Here is a 23,461-nt window from a genome sequence, read left to right as displayed (position 1 = left end):
TCCCCGTGGACATGAGGCCTTAGGAGTCTGGGAAATTGTCTGTGGGGTCCCTATGGGCCCATTTACACCAGCCAATGATCGCTAAAAAATCGCTAATTGGCAATCGTTTTAGCGATAATCAGTGCGTCTAAATGCGCGGCCATCGTGCGCTTTTCGGGCACTGCTAGCTGTTCGTTAACTTCAGTCCGACCTAAAAATCGAAGGTCAGCCTTACCAGGGGAGTGCTGATAACATTGTTTCCCTCTAGAGAACAAAGGATCTGAGTGTAGATAAGAGCCCTCAGGCTATTAACTGCTTTCAGCTAAAGCTTCATTTGCACACTTAATTGCTACTAAGTGGCTGAGTAGCTACTTAATAGTTTATGCAAAATGATCACTCAAAGCTGTCACTCAAACTATCGCTTGAGCAATCTTTGAGTGATCATCGGCCTGTGTAAACCAGCCTTAAGAGTGGCAATATTCATTGCTTTTCTGATAGAACCAAGAACCATCTTGGTAAAAAAAAAGATGATTCAAAGTCTTTAGTGATGACATTTTTTAAGGGCATGAATATTGCAAAAGCATGCCAACAGGTAATGTGACCTCTTGGATAATACACTATATAGCTGATTGTGGGGTTTGCTCATCGTTCCATCAATGAATGAAATATCCAATTTAAATCCTATAATCTAAATCCAAGCACTGCTGCGAAAAATGATACAGCAAAGAAAGTGTTAATGTCTGTCCTTACTACTTATTTTACCTAAAAAACAGCCTGTTGGCACAACTCAAGAGAGGTTAAACATTCCCTTACTTCTTGGGCCAGCGATATATCAGTTTGCACAAGGAATGGCCAAGCTGGTTTCAGCTCCAATGGTTTATATATCAGGGATTGCGAACCACTAAAATGCTGCTGGCTTCGCCTCCGATTGCTGCTCTCCTGCTGGCCTCCCTCTTTAGGTATTGTGGGTATCCCCCGCCCTGTAATGTCTGGCCGAAACCTCAAATGGAGATCCCCTGCTCAGAATATTTCCTCCCTAATCTCCACTCATATTCTAGGCCATCCGCCATCTCTTCAGGGGGTAGGAATGCTTTTCACTAATCTTTGTCACATTAATTCTATCTGTCTTTACTGTTCCAGGTTTTTGTTTTCCCAGGGAGAAATTGGCTGCAGAACGTTAAACACGACTAGGGAACACGGCAAAAAACCCCAGGGTGAGTGTTATTCGGTTTACAGACAATGACATAGCCATCAAACACATTCCTTAACGCTTTCTGCTGTACAATGAGATCCAAAGCTGCAAAACACATTCTACCTGTAAACAAACAGAGCAGATATATACATGAGAAAATAGTTTTTGTCAACGAGATAGGATAGGGTAATTAGGAACGTGCGGGGAAACAGGAATCCTCCCCCAAATCTTGTTTATTCCCTATATCATGTGTGGCCCTGGTCACCAGTTTTGGTTGTCTCTTCTGTCCAGGAGGTATCTCTTGGGTCGGTATCCTTCTACCAGGATTACTTTGTGGGGTTAGTTAAGAATGTCACAGAAGACAAGGATTTGATTAATAGTAATGCCTCATGATCCATGAAAATGGATGTGACCCCTAGGTGTAATTGGAAGCTTCTGGGCTCCAGTGCAAAATCTGCATCCCATCTGTCATGTTCCATTTACAACACTGGTGTCTTATACTCTGGGACAGGATCCAGGTACTTTTGCATTCCTTAAAGACTATGTACACCTTCACACTTTTTTAATCAATGAGATTTTAAAATGAAGACACTTAGAATTTTTCATAAAAAATTCATGACTGTTTGATTTCTATGCTTGTATTGTTTTCCAAGGCGCTGTAGAATGGAGGATAGAACTATTAGCAAATTCTGTCAGCCAGAAAAAGTTATTTCTGAGCTACTCCTCTAGCTTGCTTCCCTGTTGTGAACGTGCATTCATGCCTGAGCTGTTACAGAGGGTTGTATGATGGTGCTGGGGGATGGTGGAGGATTTCAGGAGGATAGATAGCAGAGCAAGCTATTATTACAGAGGGCTGTAATTCACTCCAGGTGAATTCTCTGTTCCTATCAGCAGTGAGGGGGAACAGGACTAGCAGCTACTAAGAGAGAGCATGAGATAGATGGAGAGATAGCTGTGCAGTATTGAGTGGGTGGGGTTATGCTACACAGCCTCTGAAAGAGAAGAGAGGAGGGGGAGCTGAACTTGAGTGCATTCATAAGAGAGAACAGCTGATGAGTGCTGGGAACACCCCTGAGTCATAAAATTGAATGCAGGAGAGCCTGCAAACCAAATATGAGGCTTTTTAAATACATGAAAAACTCAGTCCAAAGAACAGATTAGTGCATCATTTTTTCTGCAGGGACTCATTAAGGTATGTGTGTATTGATTTTTTATGCCCAAAGGTTTCCATAGCCTTCAAAGCTATGTCCCAGCTTTGTCCTGCTTCTTTAATATGGTTCTTCAAGCCAATTCTGATCAGCCGGTGTTCTATCTTTAGAGTTTCTATTCTGTCCTAGATTTTTTGCTAAATGATTCCCGTAAATATTAAAATGGGGATTTGAGAACTTCATCGATTCATCATGAAAATTGCTGGAACTTTAGCACCCCTCCTAACTCTAAATAATGACTAAATAATACCACCATAATATAACTAAATAACATCCACTACACAAAGACCAATATTATCACCATACAATAACCATTCAGTGGTAGATACTAGTTCTACACAGGCACTCTGAAGACCATGTAAGTGAATGCATTACAATTAAATCCAATGACTCACAAATTATGTCTTCTCTGATTGTAGTTTTTCCCATTTTCCATCTTTTTCATCTCGCGCAGAGTGCCATGAAGACATCTTCCAATCATGACTTGTGTTCAAAGTTTGCTGCTCAGACATTTTTGACTCCTCATTATTCCTGCACCTTCCTTATCTTTTCATTACCTACACAAATTCCCCCTTCTACTGCTACTCCTAATTATGTGCTTACGGTTGCCCCATTTGCTCTCTTAACATACTGCATTGAGCATAGAATCATAGAATGGTAGAGTTGGAAGGGACCTCCATCTGATCCAACCACCCACTCAATGCAGGATTCACTAAACAATCCCAGACAGATGTCTGTCCAGCCTCTGTTTGAAGACTTCCATTGAAGGAGAACTTCCCACCTCCTGTGGTAACCTGTTCCACTCATTGATCCCCCTCACTGTCTAATATCTAATCTGTGTCTCCTCCCTTTCAGTTTCATCCCATTGCTTCTAGTCTTTCATTGTACAACTGGGAATAGGCCTGATCCCTCTGCACTGTGACAGCCCTTCAGATATTTGTAGACAGCTATTAAGTCTCCTCTCAGATTTATTTTTTACAAGCTAAACATTCCTAGATCCTTTAACCTTTCTTCATAGGGCATGATTTGCAGACTACTTCCCATCCTGGTAGCTCTTCTGTGAACTTGCTCCGGTTTGTCTATGTCCTTTTTAAAGTGGGGTGCCCAGAACTAGACACAATATTCCAGATAAGGTCTAACTAAGGAAGAGTAGGGGGGGAGAATTACCTAACGTGATCTAGACTCTATGCTTCTCTTAATACATCCCAGAATTGTGTTTGTCTTTTTGGCTGCTGCATCACATTGTTGACTCATGTTCAGTCTGTGATCTATTAGTATACCTTTTTCATATCTGCTGCTGCTTAGCCCAATTCCTCCCACTCTGTATGTGCTTTTTTCATTTTTCTTGCCCACATGTAGGAATTTACATTTCTCCTGTTTAATACCATTCTGTTAGTCACTGCCCACTGTTCCAGCTTTTCTAGATCTTTTTGAATCCTCTCTCTCTTTTCTCTAGTGTTAGCTATCCCTCCTAGCTTTGTGTCGTGTGCAAATTTGATCAGTTTCCCCTCAATTCCCTCTTCCAGATCATTTATAAAAATGTTGAACAACACTGGGCCCAGGACAGAGCAGTGCTCCAAAATACTGTACTTTGAAAATAATGATGTCCTAACAATAGTTACCCCCTGAAGCCCCCCAAAATTGTGGTACACAGAAAGCGACCCTGAAAACCATAGTGACAAAAATAATAGTGCAAAACATTTTTAATGTCCCAAATTGTATCCCAGACAGTAGTGATGACCAAGACTGTAGTAGTGCACCACACAGTAAAATTGTCCTCTAATAGGTAATAGTACCCCATTTGTTCCCTACAAAATAATAAAAAATGATACTCAGTCACAACCCAAACTCTATAACAAGCCAAGCGATTGAGTCCTCTTTAGACCTGTGTGATCAGCGGCTTTGTCGGCCCCGAGTGCTCGGTGTTGGCAACGCCTCTGCTTTGTTCATATTGTTACATACACAGGGCATATCATCAATACGGTGAACCAACCCATAGGGAATATGTACGATACTATTTTTAGAGATACTTTATTGATAAAAATTACTATGAACCATTTGTTGTTATTTCTAGATGCCTTTGCTTTACATTTGCAGATATTTGAGAAGTTATGTTCTTGTCTTACACATTAATGTGCTGTAATACAGTGCAAATGTTGCACTGTAGGAGTATATCAAGTATTAACTTTCAGTGACGGATACAGCTGTAAGCATTCAAACAACAATATAATAATAGCCCATCACATATGTCAGTTCTTTACCATTGTGTCTGAAAGTCTCATTCCAAATTCGCCATTATTTCTTGGCATGTGGAAGAACTGATATGAGCTATAATGTAATAAGCTGGTCACATGCGGAGTGAAATGTTACATCTGTGTGCCGCAAGGACTTTGATTCTTTCATTGAGAACTAGATCCATTTTTCTCTGGGAAGCAGAATCCCTAAATGAAAAAAGCATCTGGATTTAGTGCTCGGACATGAATAGTCGTATTGATTGACAGTTTGTCTTCGAAACAGCGTAAAGTGATGCAAATAGATTCTGATGACTGATGTATCTTTCATTTTTCATCAAAACTTTGCAATGAGTCAATATCACTGTAGATTCCAGATTGTTTTTGATATGGTGAACTCCCTCTTCCCTGACACGGAGTATTGGATGATACATTTCTGTGATACAAAACATATTGCAAGTTAGATTTCCAGTTTTAGAACCACAGACCACCTAGCTATGAGACATTTCAATCGGCATTGTTTTTGTTAGTTTGACAGTAACATTTGTGGAATCAGGCACTTATTATGCCTATAAAATACAAATATTGAGGGTTTTTAACTTTCCCATGCGCCGTAGTTCCTCCATAATGAATAGCTTTTTTCTTTATACTTTTACTTGGTTGTTTGTATTGTTTATTTGCAAGTTCATTGAGGATTCCAATGTGTTCTCTAAATTACAGTACTGTACCTGTTTGTCAATAATTCTATACTATGATATTACACTAATGATATTCTGCATGTAAAGAGGTCACTTCATTTGGTCAAGTTTGCTGCATTGATATGCACAAATTCTCCTCCTCACTGCGGCTGGTTGTGGTTCATACATAGCATTCAACTGCAGCCCTGGGTTTATTAAGGGACCCATTAATATAGGACTAACAGCAAGGTGTTGCTAAAGTCTTAAAATATCAAGATATCAGGGGTACAACCCCCCCCCCCTCCCAAAATGTCCCATTCCTGCCCAAAAAATAGATAGATAGAGTCTAAAAAATAATGCAGTCACCAAATAATAGATACTAGCTCTACGTATATAGTGATAGTGATTATAGTACAGTTACCTCCAGTGATCACCGGTCCTGACTCTTATTATTACATCTTTTTCCTTGCCTTTTCCTCTCTAATGCCTCAGGCCACTATGACAACTACTTCACGGCGTGACTCATCTCTGCACACAAACTCCCTGTCCGGCTGCTACCTGTGCCTCTTTCAGTACCTCCTAGGGACTCATAGTGCTCCCTTTGTGTCTCATGCAGTACAGTGCCCGCTTTTGTGCTAGTAGTGCCCCACACATAAATAATATCACTGTTGAGCCCACCACAAAATAAAAATGCCTCCATTGTGCCCTCACACATTAAAAATTCCCGCTTTATGCCTCCCACGAGTTAATAATTCCTCCTCAGTGCCCCATAGTCATAGCACCTTCAGAAAGTAATAGTTCTGCCTTTAGGGCTCCCTAAAAGATAATATTGCCCCATTTATTTCTACATAATGTAACAGTACCCCCTTTTTACCCATATAAGGTAATGATGCCCACTTTGTTGCTGCTAAAAAGTAATAGTGCCCCCTTTATGACCCCACAACATAACAGTGCTTATGGCCCCCATAAGGTAATAGTGATCCTTAGTAAAACTCAGGCTGTCTTCGGAACTCTTATTCCCCTTACCTCCCCTACATGGAGAATGACAGCTTCTTCTGCACTTAGATGACACATCCTCCTTCTGGCTCTGTCTCCTGCCTTTTGATGTCCTGAGGCATTGGAAGCAAGGAGACAGAGCTGTGGGAAGGATAAGTTACCTTCATACAGAAGAAGCCGGTGTTCGCTGCATGAAAGAAATGACAGGAATGGGACAAGGACACAAAAATACTGCAGTCAACTAAGGGCTCATGTCCACGGGGAAAAGAAGAATTAAAATCCGCAGCGGATTTTAACTCTTCTCCCGCGCGCGGATCCGCACCCCATAGGGATGCATTGACCACCTGCGGGTAGATAAATACCCGCGGATCGTCAATAAAAGTGATTTTTAAAAAAATGGAGCATGAAAAAATCCGGACCATGCTCCATTTTCATGCGGGTCTCCCGCGGGGACGGCTCCCGCGGGCTTCTATTGAAGCCTATGGAAGCCGTCCGGATCCGCGGGACACAAAAATCATATTTTACTTACACGCTCCGGTTCTTCTCTTCGGCGCCGTGCCATCTTCTCTCAGCCGCGGCTGGATCATTTTGCTTCGGCCCGGCGCATGCGCGGGGCACGTCACCGACGTCATCGTGCACATCCGCCGAGCCGAAGAATGAAGATCCGGCCGCGACGAGAGAAGATGACGCCGCCGCGAAGAGAAGAAACGGAGCGGATCGGAGGTAAGTTTATTCTCATTTATTCTTATTTTCAGCGCTCATGTCCGCGGGGCAGGAGGGACCCGCTGCAGATTCTCCATGGAGAATCCGTAGCGGGCCCGATTTTCCCCGTGGACATGAGGCCTAAAACTTTACTATGTGTGGGGTGGTCAGCGGACAACAGAGTTTACTTATGCATTTCAGACATGTACTGTATCCTTAATCATACCAAGGATTAAGGACACAGTATATTTCTGAAATGCATAAGTATTTGTGTTTCTTGCAACAGGGTTTGCATGTAATATTTCATGTCTTCTAAATAGAGATGAGCGAACCTACTCGTTTCGAGTAATTACTCGATCGAGCACCGCGATTTTCAAGTACTTCCGTACTCAAGTAAAAAGATTCGGGGGGTGCCGGGGGGCGGGGTGGCGGAGCGGGGGGTAGCAGCGCGGAACAGGGGGGAGCCCTCTCTCTCTCCCTCTCCCTCCCCACTCCCCGCTGCAACCCCCCACTCACCCACAGCGCCCCCCGAATCTTTTCGCCTGAGTACGGAAGTACTCGAAAATCGCGGTGCTCGGGAGAAAAAGGGGCGTGGCCGAGTAGGTTCGCTCATCTCTACTTCTAAATGAAGCCTTAATTATATGACATTTCCTGGCACTGAACTTGGATACTGATTCTGCTGTATACACCTGAAATCCGTGGGCCAAATGGAGTCACAATGATGGTGAGCTGGTTTTTCCCTTTGCTACCATGTCTCATTGCATGCCATATTGTGGAGGTATGACATCATCCTTACAGGGATTGTCCAATATAAGAAGAACATGACTCTTTTATTCCGGAACCTGTGCAACACTTGTCCATGAGTTGTTGGTATTGCAGCTTAACTCCATTGAAGTGACTAGAGCAGTGTTTTGATACCACACACAACATGTGGACAGGCGTGGTGCTGTTTTTCGAAGAAAGAAGCCACATTTTTCTAACCCTGGACAACCCGTTTAAGGGTATTTTAAACCAATGCAAAGTGTCTCTATTTATTGGCTAATGGTATGAGTGTTCTACAGCAAAGCTGTTGGCATTAGAGGGCCACTTTCACACTCATTGTATACAATCCAAGTGGCATTTTAATTTCAATGGGTGGGCCTGTTGGGTCTCTTGTTGCTCGGAAAACAGGCATAAACATTGTCGCTTGTCTGCAGCTGAATGGGTGGACTCACAATGCCAAGACCCACACGATCTGCATCTGGAAGGAAGAAAGAAGGGTTTCAACTTTTTTTTAACACTTCATACTGCATCAAAGCTTCCCTGAAATGCAGAATGTAAGCAGGTCTATAAGTTCTTAAATCAATGACATAGTCCTATCAGAAAGCATAATACTAGCATAGGGCCAGGGCCCAAAATCTAAATGATGAAGACAGAAATTTTATTTCAAATTAGAGTAAAATACATTTCACTAAGTAAACAAAAAGAAAACCTAATAAATTTCCATTTGGCATATACAGCTGGTTGCCTACAATAAACTGTTTTTCTTGGAAAGAACCTTCATTTATTGTTGCCCTCGAAAAATGAAATGTTTTGTATGTGTTCCAGTGTACAGTACTTGTGACCCATGCATATCTTAGTGGTTACTCTAATAGAAAAAGGATGAGGATTGTTGAAACAACTTAAAAATCTGGATATAAAGGAAACTTCCCTTCATACATCTAAGTGTGGTTGACCATGTGCCACAGGCAAAACCAGAAGAATGAACGACAAGGGAAGATGAAAGAAAGCCCTGTTAATGTGACCAAACTCTCAAACCCTGCAAATGGAAACCTTATAAGGGTTTAACTTTCTCTATATAGCGTGCATGAAGAAAACATCATTGTGTCGTACACTAAAGGAGAAACATTATGTATTAAGGATTGAAATACCGGGTAACTAGACAAATGTCTGGGAACCACGTGCAACTCAATTTATTATCATTTGTTCTTTAAGGGAATACATAGCAAAATCTAACATAATACAACTAACATAAATTGTACCAAAAATGGAGTGATATTTATTATGTGTTTTAGGCCTTTTTGTGCCTGCCTGGACATTAGTATATTGGCATATTGGTGTACAGGAACACCGTTCTATTGTTTAATGACTGCTTAATATGTACTAGGATTTGATTCGGAGCATCAAGTAAGTCACACCAATCATTTGCACCAACTTATTAATAAAGTTTATAAACCACACACTATCCTTCTCCAGTCTGTAGTTTTTTAGCGTAACTTTTTTTGTCCTTCTTTGTCTATACCCTCTGCATGCTACAGACTAATTTTTACTACAGAAGGATGTGCAATACATTTCTGATCAATGGAACAAACTGGATTATTTCCAACTAGTTCCAGAAGAAAAATTACACAAGCCAACATCCTTTATTAGTAGATATAGAGTAGATTAGGTTTATAGACTAATGGATGGGCGATTATTAGAGATGAGCGAGTATGCTCGTCCGAGCTTGATGCTCGCTCGAGCATTAGCATACTCGAAGGTACTTGTTACTCGAGCCAAGCACCATGAGGTGCTCGGTTGCTCGAGAAAATGGAGCTCTGGGTGGGGGTGGGGGGTGGGAGAGAGAGTGAGAGAGAGAGAGAACACAATGCAAGCAGCTACCGAGCATGGGTCAGCATTGAAAATGCTTGAGTCTCCCATTGACTTCAATACGGTTCCTTACTCAAAACGAGCTCTCGAGCATTACAAAAAGTTCGGCTGGAGTAATGAGCACCCGAACATTTTGATGCTCGCTCATCTCTAGCGATTATGGATTAGGATAAGAGTTCATAGAGGAGGACAGAAAATTTTATATCAGCACTACAACTAAAGCCAGGCTAGTGCGTGCGACGGTCTACCCATAGCTATATATGACTGTGAGGCTTGGATAAATAAGAAGACAGAAGAAAAAGTGACAATTTTGAGTTGTGGTGTTGGAGTGCACTGTTGTTCATTGTGTGGACAGCAAGAATCAACAACAAAGACGTCCTGGATTGCATCAAGTCAAAGACCTCGCTAAAAGCCAAGATCACCAAGCAGAAATGATCCTACTTTGGCCATGTCATGTACTGCAATTCACTTGAGACGGCACTCATGCTGTAAATGGTCAGTGGAAGTAGGAGGAAAGGCCGCCCAAGAACTCGGCTTGATACTGTCAAATCTGACACCAACATGAGCCTGTGTGAACTCAAGGAAGCAGTACATCTGTATGAAGGAGAATAGTCCAGAAAATGACTGAAATATAATGATCATATAGTAGAATCCTGAATTTAACCATCAAACAGTTTACGATGAGCCATGTTCGTTCTGTAGGAAAAGGACATTATAGTTTTGGACAATCAGACCTCATTCTATTTTAAACAGCTGTAGCTCCAGTTCTGTTACTGGTACCAACATGCTTTTGATGTATTTTTAAAGCTAAGATTCTTTGCTTTAATATACCACCAAAGGCATGTTGGTACCAGTAACAGAACTAGAGCTACAGCCATTTGAACACAAGAATACTGAATTTACAGCTGTCACTTTTCAGTCAATATGTGCAGAGGAAAGTAGGGGGCAAGTCCGTAACAGAGCAGATCCTGAATATTTCCCTGGTCCAGGGGACGGGTGACATATTATCAATCAGAGGGCATATTTGCTCTCTGACTGTCATACACTCACTGTCAAAAAAAAAATCAAGCACCTAAAAGGAGTTGTTGGAATCGAATGAAGCTTTATGTGTTGTTGTAATGTTGATATAAGGAAGTGATTATAATATCAATGAACAATTATAATTTATTGAGGAACACTGAACAGTTGAAAGGAGGTTCTAGTACCCTGTTGTACCGCCTCTAGCTTGGATACAAGACGTGATGTGGGTGGTCATGGAAGTATACAGGTTCCATATGGTATCCTGGAGAGTATCAGTCCATATATGCTGTAACTTAGGCTCTAGATCGTGCAAACTTATAGGCTCTAGAAATTGGCATCCTAGATGGTCCCATACATGTTCTTTGGTGATAAATCTGGTGATGGGGCAGGCCACAGAAGTGTGGTAATGTTGTGGCGGCATTCCTGTGACACCCTTGCTGTGCACGCCTGAGGTATGAGAGGCTGCACATGTGGCTGCACGATGTTCTAAACATATCGCTGATCTTTCATTGTCCTAGGGATGACCAAATGTCATATGCGATGGCCCCACAGACCATCACACCAGCAGTGGGGGCAGTGTGCCACTCCACAGCAAAGGCAGGATTGAGTCACTCATCTCTAGGTCTACATACATGAACACAGTTGTCGTTAGTGCTCAAACTAAGCCTATATCACATAAACCTATATGTTCCACTCTGTAGCAACCCAGTTTCTTCGTTCATGACACTACTGCAAATGTAGATAACGGTGGGTGTCAAAGGTAGTACAGGTAATGGGCACCATAAGACCAAATGTCCTTCAGCCAAACACCTAGAAATGACTCCGACAGACACAAGGGCCTGTAATAATGGTGCTATCTGTCTCTGGATGGCGGACAACAAAACTGTTAGAATTGCCAATGCTTGTTGGACGATCAGACAATCCTCTGATGCCATTATGGTGGTAGAGGCAGACGACAAAGCAATCAGGATACGATGTGGATTTCAGGCTTCCAAAAATATGTAACTACCTCACTTACATATCTCCGGGATGTTCAGTACCATTATGTAGGTGATGCATGTTTGCACATCTGCTGGAGGTACCCCAATCCATAGAACTGCAGGATGCTGTGAATTCTATGAGCAAGTCTATCTAGATGTAATCTCTGCAGCTTTGTTCTCTCAGCAACATCGGTTCTGGTGTGTTATGGAGCTGTGTTTCTCAAACACTGGCTGCCTCCTTTCCTGAGCCACTGATCCTTTCTAACAGGTACCAAATTTTCCAGGACACGTCTTTCACGGCTTCTCAAGCCGACTCCTCACTCCTTTTAGTGTCTCTCTTTCAATACAACTGGCATGCTCTCTAGCTTGCAGCTCTCTATGATCTCAGGTTCTCCAGATCTTCCATCTGACCTCTGTAGCCAATTTAAAGTCACATACAATACTGCATAGGCAACTACACAAACTGCAGTAATGTATGACAGCCTCTTATACCATCCAGGTTACATAGCTATAGGAACCATCCCTTCTGAAACCAGACAAATACCAGTTTACTCCAGACTTTATTAGGATCGTCTCCCTCTACACTGGAACTGAGCAATAAGGTCGATTGAGGTGCATTTCTGCTTGCTACTCCCATGTACAACCTGGCTAATTTCTTGACCTCCTTTATTTGTCTGCTGCCCGTCCTGACCTCTGCTTGATTACCACTTAAGAACAAACTCCACTTGTCTCAATCATTTCTGTGTCTCCCTATGTATTTGGAATCTCTGGTAAGTTTGTGTGTCCGCCATTGCTAATGAAGACTACTCTGAGGAAGCGACCTGGGAATAACCTGTGGGAAGGTACGGTACATACTTTCTTGCAGGGAGTTAAGGATGGAAAACACACAAGACTCCGCTCCGTGGTTTAGCCCTAAGTCAAATCCGTTAGTAACCACAACTCTGTTTGGCCATTGTTACATTAGGTTTTATTTTTACATGTCAAAAGATTTATAGTTGATTAAACTGAAACTTTAGCTGTACATAATACCTTGGATAAGTGCTCGGAGAAGATTGTCAGCTGCATCCCTCCATTAACCCCTTCCAACCGCAGACATTTTTGGCCTTCCTGACCAAGCTCTATTTTTCAAATCTGACGTGTGTTACTTTATCTGGTAATAACTTTGGAATGCTTTTACTTAATATAAGTCGATTCTGACACATTCATACTTTTTGTTAGAGGTAAAGTTTAGTTGATAAGTTTTGTGTTTATTGAAAAAATCCTACATTTTCAGAAAATTTTGAAAAATTTGCAAAATTTTCAAACTTTACAGGGCTTCAGCTTCTGAGCCTCCTCATAAGCAGTGCTGTGCATGCATGGCCGGATGCAGAAACTACTGTCTTACTGCGGATGTCGGCATAGGGTTTGAATGTATAGCTAGCCCTAATAAACATATTATCACTATAAAGGATGGGAAGGTGAAGTTGAACACCTAACTGACAATTCGCTACAATTTTTTAAAAATAAATTTGCCATTTTGAATAATTTTGTATCTGCTGATCTGTCACTTTTTGATGCACTTTAGAGAAATCATTTCATATATATATATATATATATATATATATATATATATATATATATATATATATATATATGCCTAGCTACTGCACATTGGGAAATTTCAACTTTGGAATCAAATTCAATTAATTTATTCAGTTAATGGACAAAGTTTTAGTTCTTGGTCTTGCTTTTCTTTTTTGAGGTTAATTGATTAATTTTAGTTTTGGGCCATAATTTAATAATATCAACATACAGAGAATATGACCACCATAAAGTCTACCAAGAGCTAACAATTTAAAGATGAAGGTGTTTCCAAGATGAGGATCTGTCTGTAGACCCTATGAGGAGTAATGTGTATAAAGTTGAGTGTCCAACTTTATTGTACTGCAAGGAAGGTAAAGGCAAAGTCCCCTGGTGCAAACACCGAGTCATGACTGACTCCTAGAGTGACATCACATTGTGACATTTTCTTGGCAGACTTCTTTTGCGTGGTGGTTTGCCATTGCCTTCCTCAGTCATCTTTTACCCCCCAGCAAGCTGGGTACTCATTTTACAGACCTCGGAAGGATGAGTCAACCTTGAGCTGGCTACCTGACCCAGGCGGGGATTGAACCTGCAACTTTCAGGTTGTGAATGAGAGCTTAGAACTGCATTTTTGCCCTAACACTCTGCGCCACATGATGATTCTTTATTGAGTGTCTGAAATCACAAAAAAGCATAGTGTCAAACACTGTGGGGCAACTATTGTATGCTGCAAGGTTTACATAAACATTCTGACTGATTTCACATGTCAGAAATGATGATTAACATACTTTATATATTATATTCAGCTGTTTTTTAAAGCGGTTGTGTCACATGTAGCTGTTTTGCTGCCGGAAACAAAGAGTGTCGTACATTGTGCAGTGGGCTGCATTGGTACTACAGGCTCAGTCCATTCGCTTGATATCGGTAGAAGTCTCAGTTACAGTTCTCACCCATGTATTTGAACCTTCTTAAAGTTACCAGTGTCCCAAAGATTAGCGTTCATCTTCCTAAACTGCTAGCAGGCCTACTAAGTCCTTGAAAAAGTCCCTATTGATGTGCACACAGTTTATCTTTTAATGAGCTCAGCATCACTTACAACCCGGTGCTGCAAAAATTCTCAATGTCTTCTAGGGGACCTTGTTTCATTGTATCCATAACACAGTTCCAAAGTCTCTTTCTGACATAATGTTGCTCTTCAATTGGCAGCTCCTTTACAGGCTCTGGTACGCTCTTTTTCGGGGCCCTAGGCAGATTCAGGCAGTTTCCAGTAGCGTAATTGGGGATATCAGGGTCCATACAAGAGCTCCTGCTGCTCAGCCTGCTGAACTGTAACTTCTCCGCAACCTATTGTGCCCAGCCAACCTCTCTCTACCATGCTGTGATCTTGCTTCCCAGGAAGCCTGTGCGCCCCTCTCCCTGTGGTGCAGCAGACTAAACCTTTTATAATGCCCCAAAATGTTCGGGACCTATCAGGTGGACTGAGTCCCTATCATTCCCTACTGCAGGGGGCTGTCAACTATTAGTGCCACTACCATGGCATAGAGAGACAGAGCCGCCATTAATCCCTTCTTTCTCCTCCCTTTATACGGGCAAGGCACAGGGGTCATGCCCTGGCACCTGATGGGCTTGCCTGTAACAACTCCCTTGCCAGTGCCTGTACCAACTACCTCAGCCGGGTCCTGGAATGGACGGGGTTGAGGCATGGCTGTAAGTGGCTCTGAACTACTACAGGCTGTGCTCCCCCTTTAGATAAACACAAACCAGCACTTAGGACAGGACTGGTAGGGCTGGACCGATGGGGTAAAGAAGTAACAAGTATGGCCTAATTGTTTTTTATTTCTAACCATTCCCTACCCTATGTGCAGTTTTTTTGTATAACTCATAAAAGCCATTTAACCCCTTGTCGTCTACAATAGTAAATTTATGTCACAGCAGCAATAATCCATTCCGCAAATATGGAAATCTAATGTCCACCTTCAAAGCAGCACAGCATTCCGCTGCAAGGGTTTATCAGTTTCATCCTGGTGTTGACCTCTTCTCCAGCCTGTGCTCAGCGATGAATGACACATTACTGCCTGTTTCCTGGCATATAAGCGCCATTATAGCCAATGACGGTGATTGCTATAAAGCTTGTTTCAACAAAGAAACCTAATTCATTCTATTAGTCTGCTGAGAGAGGAGTGGACGAATTGATACAGCGACCTAGTGTTAAGAAACAAAGAAAAAGACAGAAAAAATACATTATATCCATAAAGTTATTATTTGTCAGCTGACACATCTATTTCACTTGTCATCAGTGACATGTTTGTCAAAATCGCAGCATCTTGTATCACCCCACAAACGGACTTTTATAATTGCGCACCATTTGTGCAGATTGTTGTTTTGTGTCAGCAGGGCGGGCACCATCACTTACTGAGTCACTGCTCGTTCCTCTCCCAGTCCATCATACCCTGCTCTTGATGTCAATGCCATCCACTTTGTAATCCTGTGCATGCTCTTTCGGCTGCAATCTCCCCATCTAGTGTGCTCATGCGCAGTGAGCGGAGGTATGTACACTTTGCATATACGCATGCATCAGAACCTGCCATCCGAAGAATTTTTGCATTGTGTGGCTGGTGGCCACTGGGCATTTCCACAAAGGACTTGTTAGTTGTCAGGCGCACATTTACAGAGAAGGTAATGGTAAATATAATGGTAAAGTTGACAATTTGGATGGACTTGGAGGGGAAAAATCAATGGCTCAGTGACTCGGGAAGTGATGATGCCCACCCACAAAGGACGTACATATGTGGTACACAATTATAAAAGGGTCATACCGAATGCAGGCTTGAAATGATCTGTTTATCATTGGTCAGCATTAACTCCTTGTGTATAATATTCTATTTTTGCAGCTTAACATAGTGTAATTAGATATGTTGAACAGGCTCTTCATATTTGTATTTATGCTTTGTCAGTTGTGAGACTTGTGTAGAGTAAACTATGATTTCATCAATAAACAGACTGTTTCTTGCCAGATTATTGGCATCCAAACAACTTAGCACTTCTCTGTCCCTGTTTCAAAGTTCTCTGAATGGCTAAAAAAGTTGTTCAGTTTTAGACAAAAGCACATACTTTTTTCAGAAACAGCGCCACACTTGTCTGCATGCCGTGTCTGGTATTGCAGCTCAGTCCTGTTTATTTGAATGAGGATGAGGTGCAAGACCACACACAACCCATGGCCAAGAGGGGTGCTGTTATTTGCAAAACAAAAAGACCCTTTTTAATCAACAATCCCTTTAATCTTGTTGACAGACTTCAGACTACTGAGTATCATTCAATTTTAAAGGGTTTGTCTGGGGAACGAAAAACCTACCCTGCACCTCCACTTCTGGCTCGATTCCAACAGTGGTTCACATGGTACTGATTCTTCCTCCCCCTCTTGTTGTTGGTGATAGCATTACAGAGGGCTGTGTGACTGGCTCATCTCAATAAATCAACCAGCCCCCTTCTTTGTCTCTGCATCAGCCATGGTAAAAGAAGAATCCATATCACTTTGGAACTGGGCCGGAAATGGAGGTGCTGAACCTAAGAGTGAAGGTGTAAGGGATGCAGACGTAGCTGTGTGCAGTATTAGTGTACCATGTTTCCACTGGAAGTATGGGTGAAGATATGAGTTGGCCACCTTGAGTTGCAGGGACTGCCTGTGTGATGGGCAAATCTGGTGATTGGCTGCTGCAGACACATCTTCCCGGTGGTGGACAGCCTCCATCCCAAGAGCGGCGGCCGTGGTGGGGTACAGCCACCATCATCCTCCTTCTTCTGGGGCTTCTTCTAGTGCTGTACAGCCTCCATCGTTCTCCGAGCGTTGGCTTCGGGTGTTGCACCTGCAGCAGGTGAGCCCCAGCTGTGTATCACCTGGCGGCCCAAATGTGTCTAGCTGAGAAGGAGGCTGGCGGCGAGGAGAACACACTGCAGGCCAAAGACAGACTGCATTGGCGCTGACACCAGGAGAGCTGGATACAAGGTCGGCATGGAGGTTGACAGCGGGTCCGGCATCGGAGGGGGATGGAAGCGGAGATCGGACAACACCAGGGACAGCTGTTAGGTGGATGCTGTGGGCATCACCTGGGCATCCCTTGGAACTCAGGGCCGCCAACCCATGTCTCCACCCATACTTCCGGTGGAGACATGGTACACTAATACCACTGTGCGCCTGGGTCCTGGTGTCTAATACGCCTAAAGTCCCTCTGCCACTTAAGATGTCACCACTATGACAGAATGGCACATATTGCGGTGGTTTCCCTGTTACATATTTTGCATTGGAGCTTCAGATTATGCCTCTGACTATGTCATTTGCTTTTGTGTTTACCCCTAATCTATTATTCCTAGATTTAAAGGGAATATGTCATCAGAAAATGATCTATTGTACAAATCAAGTTTTTACTTTAAACATTTTCAAGAATATTTTTTAAAAATTCAGCTTAACTTCTGCTGTAAAGCTTATCTCTAAATGCTGTTAACTGTAGCTCAGGTAGGATGGCCGCCTCCATCATCATATACAGACAATAGATTGAAAAAAAAATCTACAATCAGAGAGTAATAATGGTCAGTAAAATGGAATATATTTCACTATCTTATTTTAATTAGTAAAAAGTACCCTATGCAAAACACAATTATTGTACATGGCATTACATGTTTTCTCCGAAGCTGATTAAGTCAAGTATTGAGGTGGGAAAATAGTGATGGAAAGTTGTTTGCATGCAGATTAGCTGGCAGGAAGTAACTAGTCAAAAAGTTTATTGATGAAATCATTGTTTAGCATATAAATTGTTGTTGTTATTGTAAATCCATCTTGTGATTGGAACTGACAAAACACAAGAATAAATATACAAAGCCAGCACAAGACATCTAGCTGTACTCTGTACAATCACAAGTCATAGCATTTTTCTCATTTGTCCCTTTCTTATGTATGAAACAATTTAAAGGGGTTTTCCAGATAAGGCATCAATAGCAGGTCAGCAACGATCCCCCTCAGTACCCTCGTCAATCAGCTATTTTCTGGGTCATGCACTGAGCTGATTTCTGCAGGAAGCAGGCAGCTCTGTACCCACTACAGTGGCCCAGCTTGACATTACAGGCTGTTCACTTTAATGGAACTTGGCCTGCATTACCAAGCTTGGCCACTGTAGTGGGAACAGAGCTGTTTGCTTCCTACAGAAAACAGCTCAGTGCACAAGCACACTGGCCATACTCCGCTGATTGATGAAGTCATGGGCCCCACCCTCGCTGATCTACTATTGATGGCCTATTCTTCAGTTCGTGTGCTTACCATGTTAATACCTGTAGCCTACCAATTAACAGGGCCAGGATAAGGGGTCAGGACAGTCTTCTAGGCATCACAGAAGGGGAAATCAAGAATTAAAAACAATCACAGAAAATGGCCGTTACTTACTGACTGAGGAGTGCATATAGATGCATATAGATGCATCCTCCTCTCACCATGCAGGTGTATCTTGGCCAACATCCAACCAATGCCTTGCATTTATTATCTATCATTCACATGCAGTGTGGCATTAAGACTCCAGGGGGAGCCCAGGGTGGCAGTACCAATATGGTTCACTGATGGATATGCAGGGCAACCCGCCGAATTATCATGGCATCATTAATAGGTTGCTGGTCTGCATGATGAACTACATATATCAGAATGGTCTGACACCGTGTATCCACTATGTGTGGGAGTGTACGCCAAGCATCCACCCCCTCATTATCAGGAGGCAGTGTGAGTGGCTGTCTTATCGGTGCCCTCACAGGTGTTATTGGCTCCTCCATTTGGTAGTCAGCTACCTGCATGGTGAGAGGAGGACAGTCTTCTAGAGTTCCATTGATGTGAGGGGATGTTCGATTTATGTGGGAAAAAAACCTCTTTACTTTTACATTTCTTCTTAATATGTATGCTCAGAAAAAGTAAACTCTATAGAGAAAGTTTATTAACACCAGCATTTCAAACACTGCTCTTAATATAATTATCGTTGTTGCACAATGCACCTATATATTAAGAGTCGCATGCCTCGTCTTATCTTAGGTGCATCAGTTTCTGGCATAAGTTATACATAAATGTATCAGTCTGTGGTGGCCACACTCCATCCCTTGCTGCTGCTTTTTTTCATGTGGCGCAGACTGTTGTACAGCTGAAAAGTCGCTACATTTTTTATTATTTTTTTAAACATAATTTTTTTGAGTTTTGACAAGATTTTAATAAAGAAAACAAAGATTTGAGCATAGGAATATGCATTTGCGAAATCTTAATTTCCATTGCTAAAACAATCAGTTTTAATACAAAGGTAATAAGTTGCTACATTTTTATGCATGCGGGGCTTGCACCAAATTTGGCCAATTTTTTTCAACAATAAAAGGATGAGAAATCTCCCCAAATGTTCTTATACCTTTCAGGTCAATGACTGTCCATTTGATGGCTATCATGCTGAACTTCAGGTATCAAGGGGGTAGATTTCAACAAACCCAGTTATCTCTACCAAAGTGTGCATAAGCCCAGACCCAGGAAGAACTACATGCGTCTGGAGAAATAGAGAAACTGCCAGAAAGCGAGAAAGCCAGTGAGTGACTGACAGGAAAGAGAGCTACCGGGAGAGTGAGATACTGCAGATAACTTGGACTGTGGATGTACAATTACCCTGTGAATCCTCCCTGCGTCACCACTGTAAAGACTGCTTTACTGTTATTTGTTAACATCATTTAAGTAAACGGACGGAACCGAATGTTCCTGGTTCTTGTTCAGAAAAGACACTCTGTACGCGTGGACTATTTTATTCCTTCGGAAAGATTCCACGCAGAGGCTGGAACGTTGGCGTCACGAGTGACAAACAGGACTACGGTTACCATAGTTACTAATATGTGATAATATGTGATCTCCCCCTGTTGGTAATGAGGTCGGACCCTGAGCTACCCTTAGGGAGGAGACGGTAGAGTCCCATGACAAGGCATTCCTGTACCCCGCTGTCTCCTCAGGCGTACTTTTTGCACGCTGCACAACCATAAGCCTAAAGTGGCCCTCGGCGAAAATGAGTTTGACACCTCTGATCTACAATATGTGGGACACAATTACTGTAGATGATCACACAGATTTAAAAGTCAATCATGGGGTTGTCCAGCCAGAGAACAAGTTACCTGATCCTTTGCAGGTCCAACCAGGGGTGTAACTATAGGGGATGCTGAAGATGCAGTTACATCTGTGCCCAGGAACCTTTGAAATGTATCCACTAAGCAATGGCAGCCAGTGAAGGCAATGAGGAGAGGCAGGAAAGGAATAAATGGAGATACCCCAGGCATCTTACTTGGTTGCTTCTGTGCTTTCTATAGAATTGAATGAAGAGAGTCATGCATGTTTGTGGCCTACTTATTATTCTATCTCTTCCTCCAAGTGTTGAACCTCTGACACCCCATCAGCTGAGACGGGATGTTTGAGATTTCACTTGAGGGCAAAATACCAACAAAGAATATTTTTTAAAGTTTTGCTATACATTATTTTAGGACATATTAAATTTGCTCTTGTATTTATTCTTTGTTTTGTAAATTCAGCATTTCCTTAAATTTTTTGCATTGTGTATTACATTCTTGTATTATTATTAGCGATGAGCGAGTATACTTGCTAAGGCACATTACTCGAGCGAGTAGTGCCTTAGCCGAGTATCTCCCCGCTCGTCTCTAAAGATTCGGGGGGCGGCGGGGGGCGGGGAGGAACGGAGGGGAGATCTCTCTCTCCCTCTCTCCCCCCCTGCTCCCCTCCCCGCAACTCACCTGTCACCCGCGCCAGCCCCCGAATCTTTAGAGACGAGCGGGGAGATACTCGGCTAAGGCACTACTAGCTCGAGTAATGTGCCTTAGCGAGTATACTCACTCATCTCTAATTATTATCCATTAGCAGTAACATTACTATGTTTATTATCTCAGTTTTGTGAAGTTACCTACCCCTGTGTGACATCAGTGCTCACTAATTCCCATACTGTGACATCACTGTGTTTATTATGTCTCTTGCGTGACATCACTGTGTTTAGTGTTACTGTAATGTGACATCACTGTTTTTATTACTCTTGTACTGTGACATCACTGTTTATTATCTCTTTATTCTATCAGTATTTATTATCCCTGTTCTGCGACATCACTGCCTTTAGTGTTTCCGTAAAGTGACTTTGCTGTGTTTATTATCTCTGTACTGTGTGATTGTTCTCAGTAAGAGAAACCAAGTAATCTTGTAGATATTATCCTTTGTTTATCTATTGATCTGTGTAAATACATTCATAAATGAGGGCCAGTGATGTGGCCCTTATTTATGAATGTGCTTACAACAGATTCTTGTCTAAAACTGCAACAAAATTAAGGCACACTATGTTTTAGACAAATTTATAGATGGTTAGCGTGAAAAAGAAGAAAAAGATTCGACAAGCTCATCAATTTTTCCCTCCCCAAAAAGTGAGTGTGGCAAGGTTCTGTATATCTTTCTGACACATAGTGCATAACCTAAATTGTATCAAAAATTGTGCCAAATTGTTATGAATTGCACCAAAATTTGGGCGCAATTTTTTGGCGTAAACTAAGACAAATAATAGGTTGCCTACACTTAGACTAGACTGTCTTAAAACTCGACAGATTTGTCATTCAGCAGAGCCACTATGATAAATTTGGCACATTTTAGGACTATCTAGTCTAAGTTTGCAGTGTCTAATTTTTAGACAGTATTATAGGACAATTTTCTGAAACTGTTTGTGCTGATATATAAAAATTGAAAATTTGTTTATGCAAAAATTTGGGAATTTTCTTCTTTCTGTGCCGGCTCTGCCACTTTTTAAAAAAGTAGGGCGGGGCTTATTGTGGGGGTGGGCCAGCCAGAATAACAGATTTATGTATAGTTTCCACCAGAACCTAGTGTAAATTCTACCAGAAATGATGTACACCAAGACGGGCCTGGCATACATTTCTTTGTGGGTGTATGGAGGTGCGCACCTCTTCCTGTATTCAGTGCCTTCCGTGCCAAGGAAAATTGTGCTGAGCTGGTCGTCTGAAATACCGGGCTTAGTAAATTTCTGCCTGTGTGTTTATTCCTTTATTGTGACTTTACTATGTTTATTATCCCTTTATCTTTGCATCAATTATCCCTTTATTGTGACTTCCCTATGTTTATTATCCCTGTACTGTGACATCACTGTTTGTTTATTATCCCTGTACTGTGACATCACTGTTTGTTTATTATCCCTGTACTGTGACATCACTGTTTGTTTATTATCCCTGTACTGTGACATCACTGTTTGTTTATTATCCCTGTACTGTGACATCACTGTTTGTTTATTATCCCTGTACTGTGACATCACTGTTTGTTTATTATCCCTTTATTGTTGCACCAATGTGTTTATTATCCCTTTATTGTGACTTCACTGTGTTTGTTGATTACATTCTACTACTATGTAGGGTTTAAAGTTGCGAACATGAACAAACTACCCTTAGAAAGATTAGGACCCTACAAATATACATGCACAGTGACACTCAAAGGGGTTTTCCGTGCAAAATACTATTGATGACCTATCTTCAGGATAGGTCATCAATAGTTGATTGGCTGGGGTCCGTCACTCGGGACCCCGACCGATCAGCTGAGCGGCTCTCATTGAAATCAACACAAGCTGTGCCTGCAGTTACAGTCGCCGGTCACTTTTCAGGGGTCGTCGTGGAGACTTCCACTGCTTCAGCTCCAATCTCTGTGTATTTGCGATGCTGACAGCATGCGCCCGCCCAACTGATCGGTCAGGGTCCTGAGCTGTGGACCCCAGCCGATCAACTATAGGTCATCAATAGTATTCTCCATGGAAAAGCCTATTAGGTTAGCTTTACATGGGAGAACTGTTGGGTGTATGAGCACCTGACAGTTGTCCCAAGGACTATTGCTCTTATGTTTTCACATCATACAGTAGTGAATGCTGTTCAGTAAATGAAGGAGGAGGAGTGCGCTGGAGATCTCTTCTTTAGGGTGACTACTACCCACTAGCGTTTTTTTTACTGCGAAATTCGCAGCACTTTTTTTTTTCTGCAGGGGTCTTTGGGCTATGGGACTTGAAAAGCTAAAATCGTGATCGCGCAAAATTGCGATTTCGCGGTAAATCGCGATTTTGCACGATCACGATTTTAACATTACAAGTCCCATAGACCCCCTGCAGAGAAAAAAAACGCTGCGAATTTCGCAGTGAAAAAAAAAACGCTAGTGGGTAGTCACCCTTACACTGAGCAAGAAGTCACTTGCTAG

At 42.1% G+C, this 23,461-nt stretch overlaps 1 long non-coding RNA gene across 3 annotated transcripts in view; it reads left to right on the top strand.

Annotated features, from left to right (window-relative positions):
- Positions 1 to 23,461, top strand: part of LOC136613072 (uncharacterized) — a 58,117-nt gene that overhangs the window by 7,392 nt on the left and 27,264 nt on the right. Inside the window, exons 2-3 of one of the 3 annotated variants that reach the window (XR_010790442.1) lie at positions 1,136 to 1,193; positions 8,573 to 9,169. This is a non-coding gene — a long non-coding RNA (uncharacterized lncRNA). Of the gene's footprint in view, positions 1 to 1,119; positions 1,194 to 8,572; positions 9,170 to 23,461 lie in introns of those variants that run through there. The other 2 variants (XR_010790440.1, XR_010790443.1) reach the window with 2 other exon arrangements.

Source organism: Eleutherodactylus coqui, chromosome 1 (genome assembly GCF_035609145.1).
Source record: "Eleutherodactylus coqui strain aEleCoq1 chromosome 1, aEleCoq1.hap1, whole genome shotgun sequence".
NCBI lineage: Eukaryota > Metazoa > Chordata > Amphibia > Anura > Eleutherodactylidae > Eleutherodactylus > Eleutherodactylus coqui.
Note: the sequence above shows the minus strand (reverse complement) of the source record. Positions and strands in the feature narration are given on the sequence as shown.